Genomic DNA, 10,597 nt, shown 5'->3' with positions numbered 1-10,597 from the left:
ATGGTAGGAGATCTAAATATCCGTATCGCCAAGCTTTTCTTCCACGCCAAGGAAAGTCCCATCCAGCCACGGGACGAAGTCTTCAATCTTGTATCTTCATAGTCCAGGAGTCCAGCCAACGGTGATAGTTCGTCTATCCGGACACCCCCTAATCCAGGACTCCCTCAGTAGCCCCCGAACCAGGCTTCAATGACGATGAGTCCGACGCGTAGATTGTCTTCGGCATTGCGAGGCGGGTTCTTCTCCAAATTCCATATACTTGTCGAATAGTGTCCGGCTTCTGATAAATGCTGCGCTCCTTGGCTTCCATGCCCAATAATGGCCATCTTCCACGTGGCAAACGAATGCGAGAAGCCAGGGTATTTTTACACTTTCCCCCCTAACTGCACAAATGAGCTGCCTATAAAAAGAGACGAGGATCTAGATCCAAATCACACCATCCCCCTTTCGCAAGCTTTCATCGGAGCGCCTCTGACAAAAAATCCATCCTACCATGGACAGTCGACGCGGCTCCTCCTCTCGCGCTCCCAGCCCCAAGCCGGGGGATTGGGAGAGATGCTCCATCCCGCATAGCAAGCTAGTGACGCTCCAAACCAAGAGATTCCTTCCCCCGGCCTTCGTGGTTCCGGTTCGAGCCGGACTTGCCACCTACAAGGGTGGAAAACAAGCGGAGAGCGTCCCCGATCCTTCCAAAGGAGAGCTGGTATGCTTTGTCTCTTATCTGATGAGAGGACTCGGATTTCCAATACATCCGTTTCTCCGGGGGCTCCTGGAGCTCTATGGCCTCCAGCTGCACCACCTTACGCCTGCCTCCATTCTGCACATCGCGGGCTTCGTAGCCCTTTGCGAACTGTTTTTGGGCATCGAGGCTCATTTTGCGCTGTGGAAGAGATTATTCTGCCTCGTACCCCGTTCTCATGAGGGGTCAATATATCAAGTGGGCGGAGCCGAACTATGGCGCATCGTCGGGACCGGATATCTATCCGGAACCCCGAAGAAGGCGTCGGAAGACTGGCCTTCAGAATGGTTTATATAGAAGACGCCCCGCTACCGGATCCCCTTCGGACCGGTCTCCCGGAGTTCAATAATGCTCACTTGAAGAAACGCCTAAGTTGGCGTCCACGAAGCCCCCCGAGGAATAGCGACAAGGACGTCCTTTACCTGATGAGCCGAATAAGGTTGCTGGCTCATTCCGGACTGACCATGATCAGTGTCATGGCCACATGCATTATGCGGGGGGTGCAGCCACTTCAATATAGGGGCCACCCCATGTGGGATTTCAACGGGGAGGACGATGCTACCCATCATGGCCGTAAGGGGCCGGGATCGGTCGCTGAACTGGTGAAGATCTTGTCCGTGCTGTACAAGGGGGAAGAGGAGGACTTTCTCCGTGTCAGTCCATTGAACGGATTTTCCATGTACAATCATCGAAGCTGGGTAAGCGAACATCTCCTTTCCCGCACATCCGATCCATACTCCCATGGTTATATATCTCATTTTATGAGTTCGACACAGGAACTGCGTCAGGCCGTAAAAGATATAAACAGCCTGCCTCCGCAACCCGAGGATCCGGAACGATTCCTCGATCCGGCCTCCCAAGAGGATCCGGACATATCGGTGGAGCTGATCGATGGGGTATTTCACCAACTAAGCATCGATAATGCCTTGGTCGCCATTACGGCCGACTACCCCGGAATACTTCCAGCCTCACAGGTAGCTGAGACCGAAGCCCCAGTACCTTGCTAATTACCCATCTGTGCTTTATTTTTTATCACCGTATATCAATGGTGTTTTGCAGGGGGTGCCTTCGAGGCGGGAGGCCGAGCCCATGGCGGCTAGCCAACAAGAGGCAACACAGCCAAGCAGGCTGAAAAGAAGTGCGGTCTGGACTGAAATGCCACCGCAACGGTAATGTGTGTCACCATATTCCCAGGATTGATTCCGGGAAGGTATATTAACGCTGGTGCTCTTTTCAGGAAAAAGAGCGCTCGCCGGACTGTGTCCGGAGAGATGGCCAATCGAGCCTCCGCCAGCCAGGCTCCAACGCCGGGTCCGGAAACGGAGGTAAACACGAGGCGTGCGTCGGATGCTCCTCCGACAGAGGATGCCGATAGATTGTCCGCCACCAACTCCGAGGTGGAGAGTGCCATGAATCACAGGTGCCGCCGGACAGTTCTTCGTGACGCATGTTTCTCCCAAGAAGCATTGAACGCCTTCAATTCGGGAGACGCGCACCTCCGTGCCGCTCAAGATGGTCTAGCCAGAGCCACGGAGCAGTATGTAAAGGACATACGGGTGAGGAAATTTGACAGTTATATATGCCAGTAGCCCCCAAGACTTAAAATTAGTTAGGAGAACTGATTTAAGGATCATTTGTTATGCAGGATCTTACGGAAAAGAATACCCAACTGTCTCAGGAGCTTGAAAAGTGCAAGGCCCAGCTTGAGGCCGCACTAGCCGCCCCAGGGGGAGCCATAGAGACCCCCTCCGGTAATATATACTTCGAAATATAAGAATTTTGTGAAGTGCGGCGTGTGTATAAGTATGACAATAATATTGCAGATGGCGCCGGACTAGATCCGGACAAGCAACATCTCCTGCGCCAGTTAAAGGCCGGCGTGAATGTGCTTACAAGGGTGAGGCAAGAGAAAAATAATCTCCAAGATGCCAACACCAAGCTGGGTGAGGAACTAAAGGATGTTCGAGCCCAGCTGTCTGACTCCGTTAAGGAGAATCGGCGGCTTCGTCGCGGTATTTATAGTAAGTGCTTGAGCGAGCTTTTTTGAAAAGAAGAGTTCGGCAAGGAAGTCGACTAACAGAAAGATGTCTGTAGGTATGCTCACAGGTCGTCCTGTAGAGGAAATGCCCGGTTCAACGGGTGACCTACTTCCCGAGCTGCTGCAACTGCACAACGAGTTCGGCAGGTGATGAGAGACGTCGCCCAGGCCTTGTGGCCATCCATCTTCCTACCCGAAGGCCTTGGAGAGATTGCAGAGAGGCTTCAGGGAGCACGGTGGCGCTTCCGACTATGGAAGATATCGGCTTGCCGTCAAGGCGCCAGGGAGGCCTGGGCCATGGTGAAGACGCGGTACACGAAGGCTGACCCAAACCACATGGCCGAGGTCGGACCTATGGGGCCCGATGGGAAGGAGATCCCTGTGAGCTTAGTGTACAGCCAAGTAGAGTTGGCCGCAAAGTATTCCCAGCGGGACTGTAAACTAGACAGCCTATTAGATGGTATTGAAGAGGAATACAATCAGTCAATTTGACTATGTAAAAAATGACATGTAAAATGCCTTCTAGCCGGATTGTAGATCATTTGTCGTAGCAGACCCTTTCGCTTCAACCTCGGGACCCTATCGTCCAGAGTGTGTCCAAATACCCTCGCGGTTATGTAAGAACCAGGGCATGCGTGGAGACCAGGCGTAGGGGTCATTGGTGCTCTATCAGACAAGTGCCCAACTAGTTATGTTATATTACATGGTTAGTAAGAAACATCTTCCAGGGAGAATAGTTCCGTTAGGGGTTCCTTTCCCTGGGAGGCATGCCCTAAAGTGCATGTCCGGACTGCGAAAAAAAAGCAGAAAAACATCTGGGGGCAGATAAATGAATAAGTAAGAAATCGTCTTTTAATTCACCGACCGAATATTCCCTTAAGAACGCTAGCTTTCGGCTTCACCCAGTCTAAGGTACGCGTCTGGCTGACCCAGCGGTAACAATCGCAGAGGTGCTCCCTTTACCACCTAGCCGAACAATCGGGAACGTAGGGGTAAGCACAGGAGCCAGGCAACCCAGCTTGGCCAAAACTTAAGTCATATCGATGCATATAATGGTGAACAAAAGGTACATGCGGAAGTGTGACACATGTGTTGGGCATAAAGCCCGTAGAAATAAGCTTCTGTTAAAGAAGGTCCCAGGTATATTGAGCGCGAACAACGCGTCAAGTGTGTGCGAACAATGCGCAAACGAGCCTTCAACGGCTTCAGAAAAAGGAGGGAGAAGGAGAGAAATAAAAGACAGTTAAAGTATAAAATATAGACGGAGGAAGGAAACGAACCCCGAGTCCGGCGCTAGGCGTAAAATCTTCGGAGACGGGCTGCATTCCATGGGTTCGGCTCCAGTCGGTTATCCGATGTGTTCCGCAGATGGTATGCACCGCCGGTCAGGACTTGGTCGATGATGATGGGACCCTCCCATTTGGGCTTGAGTTTGTCCTTTTTCTTGTCCGACAGGCGTAGAACTAATTCGCCAACATTGTAAGCTTTGGCCCGTACTTCTCTGCTTTGGTATCTTCAAGCCTGCTGTTGATAGAATGCGGAACGGGCTTTTGCTACGTCGTGCTCCTCCTCCAAGGCGTCCAAACTGTCCTGCCGATCGAGCTCGGCTTCTCTTTCTTCGTACATGCGCACGCGAGGTGAGTCATGAATTATGTCGCAGGGCAAAACTGCCTCTGCGCCGTACACCATAAAAATGGTGTGAATCCGGTAGTGCGATTTGGCGTGGTCCGCAGCCCCCAGAGTACGGAGTCGAGCTCCTCTACCCAGTGCGTATTAGATTTCTTGAGGGACCGCACTAGTCTGGGTTTAATGCCGCTCATGATTAGACCGTTTGCTCGCTCGACCTGACCGTTAGTTTGAGGGTGATAGACTGAAGCGTAATCGAGCTTGATGCCCATGTTTTTGCACCAGAGTTTGACCTCGTCGGCTGTGAAGTTCGTGCCATTATCAGTGATGATGCTATGGGGGACGCCATAACAATGTACTACCCCTGATATGAAGTCTATCACCGGTCCGGATTCGGCCGTCTTAACAGGCTTTGCCTCTATCCATTTGGTGAATTTATCCACCATGACCAGTAGGTATTTTTGCTTGTGGGTTCCTCCTTTAAGGGGTCCGACCATATCAAGCCCCCAAACCGCGAACGGCCAGGTGATGGGTATAGTTTTGAGGGTGGTGGGTGGCATGTGGATTTGATTAGCAAAGAGCTGGCATCCTACGCATCTTTGGACCAAGTCCTGAGCGTCTGCCCGGGCCGTCGGCCAATAAAATCCTGTACGGAAGGCCTTGCCTACAAGGGCCCGGGCTGCGGCGTGGTGCCCGCCGAGTCCGGCATGAATTTCAGCTAGAAGATTTCACCCTTCCTCTTTGGAGATACACCTTTGAAGGACTCCGGTTGTGCTTTTCTTATAAAGCTCTCGCTCATGGACCTTAGGCTTTAGATCGCCGCACTATGCAGCGGGCCTTGTTTTGGTCCTCGGGAAGTTCCTGCCTAGTTAGGTAGGCTAGGAATGGTTCTGTCCATGGGGCAATGACTGCCATTATTGTGTGGGCTGATGGTGTTATTTCATTGGCGGGGCCACCAACGGTGTCAGAATGTTCGGTGAGGGGTAGTGTGGTTGGGTCCGGGCTGTTATTTCCGGACTCTCCCTCCCATAGTATGGGTGGCTTGAAAAGCCTCTCTAGGAAGATGTTGGGAGGGACGGCATCGCTCTTTGCGCCAATGCGTGCCAACACGTCTGCTGCCTGGTTGTTCTCCCGGGCTATATGGTGAAATTCGAGCCCCTCAAACCGAGCTGACATTTTTAGGATGGCGTTGCGATAAGCTGCCATTTTCGGATCCTTGGCATCAAAGTCTCCATTTATTTGGGATATCGCGAGGTTTGAATCCCCGCGGACCTCTAGGCGATGAATGCCCATGGAGACTGCCATCCGGAGACCATGTAGAAGGGCCTCGTATTTGGCTGCGTTGTTGGAGTCATCGAAGTGCATGATCCAATTGGAATATGCGCCATACTCTTTAGGGAGTTCGGCTTCAGTCCATTCGGCGATGAAGTCGGCCAAAACCTGCGACTTAATAGCTCACCTTGGCTTGTAAGTTATGTCGAACGGGAGGAGCTTGATGGCCCATTTGGCAATCCGGCCCATTGCGTCGCGGTTGTTTATAATGTCATTAAGAGGTACTTCGGAGGCTACTGTTATCAAACACTCTTGGAAATAGTGTTGCAGCTTCCGGGATGCCATGAACACTGCGTATGCTATTTTTTGATAATGCGGGTACCGTGACTTGCATGGAGTTAGGACAGTGGACACGTAGTAAACTGTTTTTGGAGAGGGAACTTGTGTCCGTCCGTTTCTTGTTCGACAACGAGCACCGCGCTTACAACTTGATGGGTTTCCGCGATGTATAATAGCATTGGTTCGCCCGTGTTGGGCTCGGCCAGGACCAGATTTGTTGCCAATATGGCTTTGATTTCTTCGAGTTCGGCCATGGCGGCATCCGTCCACTCAAAGTGTTCGGTGCGCCGCAGGAGGCGATAAAGGGGTAATGCCTTTTCTCCTAAGCGGGAGATAAAGCGGCTTAGAGCCGCCACGCATCCAGTCAATTTTTGTATTTGTTTGAGGTCTTTTGGGATATCCAATTGCGACAGAGCTCGGATCTTGTCTAGGTTTGCTTCAATTCCTCTACCGGATACGATGAAGCCCAAGAGCTTTCTGGCTGGTACGCCGAAAACGCATTTTTCCGGGTTGAGCTTAATGTCATATGCTCAGAGATTGTCGAATGTGAGCCTCAAGTCGTCTACTAGAGTTTCGACATGCTTGGATTTGACGACCACATCATCTACGTATTCCTCTACTGTTTTGCCGATCTGGTTTGCCAGACATGTCTGAATCATGCGCTGATATGTTGCGCCGGCGTTTTTGAGCCCGAAGGGTATTGTGTTGAAGCAGAATGGGCCGTATGGAGTAATGAATGCCGTTGCGTCTTGGTCTGGCTCTGCCATCTTGATTTGGTGGTAGCCGAAGTATGCGTCGAGGAAGCACAATGAATCGTGTCCTGCGGTAGCGTCGATAATTTGATCGATGCGGGGGAGGGGGAAGGGATCCTTTGGGCAAGCCTTGTTAAGGTCCTTGAAATCGACACATAGGCGCCAGGATTTGTCCTTCTTTGGTACCATTACCAGGTTTGCTAGCCAGTCCGGATGTTTTATATCTCTAATGAATCCGGCCTCCAATAGTTTGGCTAGTTCCTCTCTCATGGCCTGTATCTTGGGTTCGGAGGAGCGCCGAAGAGTTTGTTTGACTGGCTTGAATCCTTTTAGGATATTTAGGCTTAGGGGCCAAGACTCAGGGGCCAAGAAGCTTCCGAACTTGGAAGCTTGGGTTCTTGGACGTTGTCCGATGAATCTGGCCCGCTGCCTGACTTTAAGTTCAGGGCTTGAGTGGTGTTCTCCCCTCCGCGGGAATCCGGCATGGAGGGGTCAGGAATCCGGACATAGCTAGTCCTTAGGATAGAAGAAGGGTCGCCGTATTGTTCCTCTACCACAGCAACGTGGTGGGTAGCCTGGGGAGAGTTAATCTCTCTCAGATCGGTTTTAGGCCCAATCTGGTCGTAATCTGTAGTGACTCCCAGGGAGGCGATGCGATCCAAGAGCTCGTTCAAGGAGGAGAGCTCCATCGGATCTAACTGCTCGGCGAGTTCCGATTTGACGTGAAGATTGCTTTTGATGACCCGAGAAGTCATCATCGGCGCGGCGGCCGAACAGGCGGTCATAAGAAAACCCCCTAGCCAGAGAGTTTGGCCGATGGCCAAAGCTCCTTTGGCAACGGTGCCATCTTTAAAGACGGGATGAGGCATCCTTCCTGATGGCGACGGCACAGAGGAACTCTCAATGAAAGCACCATTGTCGGTGTCAAAACCGGCGGATCTCTGGTAGGGGTTCCCAAACTATGCGTCTAGGCGGATGGTAACAGGAGACAAGGGACACGATGTTTTTACCCAGGTTCGGGCCCTCTCGATGGAGGTAAAACCCTACTCCTGCTTGATTAATATTGATGATATGGGTAGTACAAGAGTAGATCTACCATGAGATCGAAGAGGCTAAACCCTAGAAGCTAGCCTCTGGTATGATTGTTGTTCGTCCTACGGACTAAAACCCTCCGGTTTATATAGACACCGGAGAGGGTTAGGGTTACACAGAGTCGGTTACAATGGTAGGAGATCTAAATATCCGTATCGCCAAGCTTGCCTTCCACGCCAAGGAAAGTCCCATCCGGACATGGGACGAAGTCTTCAATCTTGTATCTTCATAGTACAGGAGTCCGGCCAACGGTGATAGTTCGGCTATCCGGACACCCCCTAATCCAGGACTCCCTCATCATGCATATCACGAAGAACGTGTGCGAGAGTCTGCTTGGTACCCTGCTCAACATGCCAGAGAGGACCAAAGATGGGCTGAAAGCAAGGGCGGACTTGAAATCAATGGGCATAAGGGAGGAGCTTCACGCTAATGATGATGATGATGATGAGGCGAAGCAGGACACGGAAAGTCGTCGCAAAGGCAAAAAGGCCAAGAAGACCGGAAATGACTACCCTCCCGCGTGCTTCACGCTAAGTCAGGAGGAGATTGATCAGTTTTTCACCTGCCTCGTAGGAGTAAAACTTCCTTACGGTTACGCGGGGAAGATAAGCAGATACCTAGACCCAGCAAAGCAGAAGTTCAGCGGGATGAATTCTCACGATTGTCACGTGCTGATGACACAGATACTTCCAGTTGCAATCCGTGGCATCATGGACGCGCACGTCCGTGAAATGCTATTTGGCCGATGCAACTTTTTCGACGTCATCTCTCGGAAGTCGGTTGGCGTGAGGCAACTCAGAAGGCTACAGGAAGAGATCATGGTGATACTATGCGAGCTTGAGATGTAATTCCCGCCCGCATTCTTCGATGTTATGGTGCATCTGCTGGTCCATATCATGGAGGATATCATCCAACTCGGGCCGACGTTCCTGCACAGCATGATGCCGTTCGAAAGGATGAATGGTGTCATCAAAGGATACGTTCGCAACATGTCACGCCCAGAGGGAAGCATAGCCAGGGACTTTCTGACCGAAGAGTGCATCTCCTACTGCACGAATTATCTAGGCATCGAGAACCCCGTTGGTCTGCCCGTCAACAGGCACCTCGGCAGGCTCGCTGGATGGGATCACCGTGAGGGTCGCCGCGAAATGCATATCGACTTCGAGGGTCGACTCGCCGACTTTGAAAGAGCAAACCTAGTCGTGCTACAACAAATAGACGTGGTCGATCCTTGGGTGGTAGAGCACAAAACCTTTATTGAGAAGACGTACAATGACCGAGGCCAACAGAGGACGGGCGGAGATATAATCAAAGAGCACAACTCATGTCTCATGTGTTGGTTCAAGCAGAAGCTTCTATCATACCCTTTACATGAGGAATCTTCCGCGGAAGAACAACTCATATTCGCCTTGTCACAGGGCGTCAAGCACAACCTGATGACATATGAGGCGTACGATATCAATGGCTACACATTCTACACCGAGGGAAAGGACATGAAGAGTGATGGTTATCAGAACTCCGGGGTAACGATGGAATCCTACACCGGTAACGACAAGGACAGATACTACGGAAGGATCGAGGAGATTTGGGAGCTGAGCTACGCTGGAGAGAAGGTCCCGATGTTCCGTGTCGGATGGGCCAAGAGCGTCATAAAAGAAGACCGGTATTTCACCATCATGGTTATAACCAAAGCCAAATCCAAGACCGTGGGCACAAACGTCACCGCGAAAAATGAGCCATGGGTACTGGCTTCCCAAGTGGACCAATGCTTCTTCATTACCGACCCGCCAAAGCCCAGTCGTGTTGTCGTGAGGAGAGGCAAAAGGAAGATCATTAGAATGGATGGAGTCACCAATGAGCAAGACTTCGACAAGTACGGCGACCCGAAGATGGAACATGACGACGACGATGAAGTATCAGCATACACCACAAGAAGAAGCAGGACCACCCTACCTAAAGGACGTCCGTTCAAGAGAAGAACTCCATTTACGAAAAATAAGGGCAAGAAGATTGTGAACAGATAGCTAGCTAAGATCGATTGTATTTAAATTGTAGCCTTCATTTCTCGATTGTATTTCATGGGCACTTTAATTTTGAACTCATGAAGATTTTTTAAATTTCATGGACACTCGATCTCGACCCGGCCCCCTCCATCACGATCGCTATCCCACCTCGCCAGATCCGGTCCCCCTCGCCGTCGAGCACCCCCGGCACTCTCTCCCCCGTTCCACCGGCCGCCGCCGCCGACCCCCCGGCCCCGCACCCTCCCCCGCTCCACCACCGTCGACAACCCACCGCACCCTCCCCCGCTGACCCCCCGCACCCTCCCCCGCTCCATCGCCGCCGCCGACCCACCGCACCCTCCCCCGCTCCACCGCCGCTGCCGACCCACCGCACCCTCCCCCCCCCGCTCCACCGCTGCCGAGCACCCCCCCTCCCCGCACCCTCTCCCCCGCTCCACCGGCCGCCGCCGCCGACCGGCCCCCCGCATCCTCCCCCGCTCCACCGCCGACGACGACCCACCGCACCCTCCCCCGCTCCACCGCCGCCGACGACCCACCGCACCCTCCCCGCCTCCACCAGCCACCGAAAATTGCAAAAAAAACAAATTTGCTTATATTTTCAAATAACAAATTTGATGATATTTTCAAATAATAAATTTCATGATATTTTTTCATGTTCATAAATATTTTTAAATAACAAATTTGATGATATTTTTTAAAAATTATTATTGTTTTT

This window comes from Triticum aestivum, chromosome 1B (genome assembly GCF_018294505.1).
Source record: "Triticum aestivum cultivar Chinese Spring chromosome 1B, IWGSC CS RefSeq v2.1, whole genome shotgun sequence".
In the NCBI taxonomy this organism is placed as follows: Eukaryota; Viridiplantae; Streptophyta; class Magnoliopsida; order Poales; family Poaceae; genus Triticum; species Triticum aestivum.
This window is presented reverse-complemented; position numbering follows the sequence as displayed.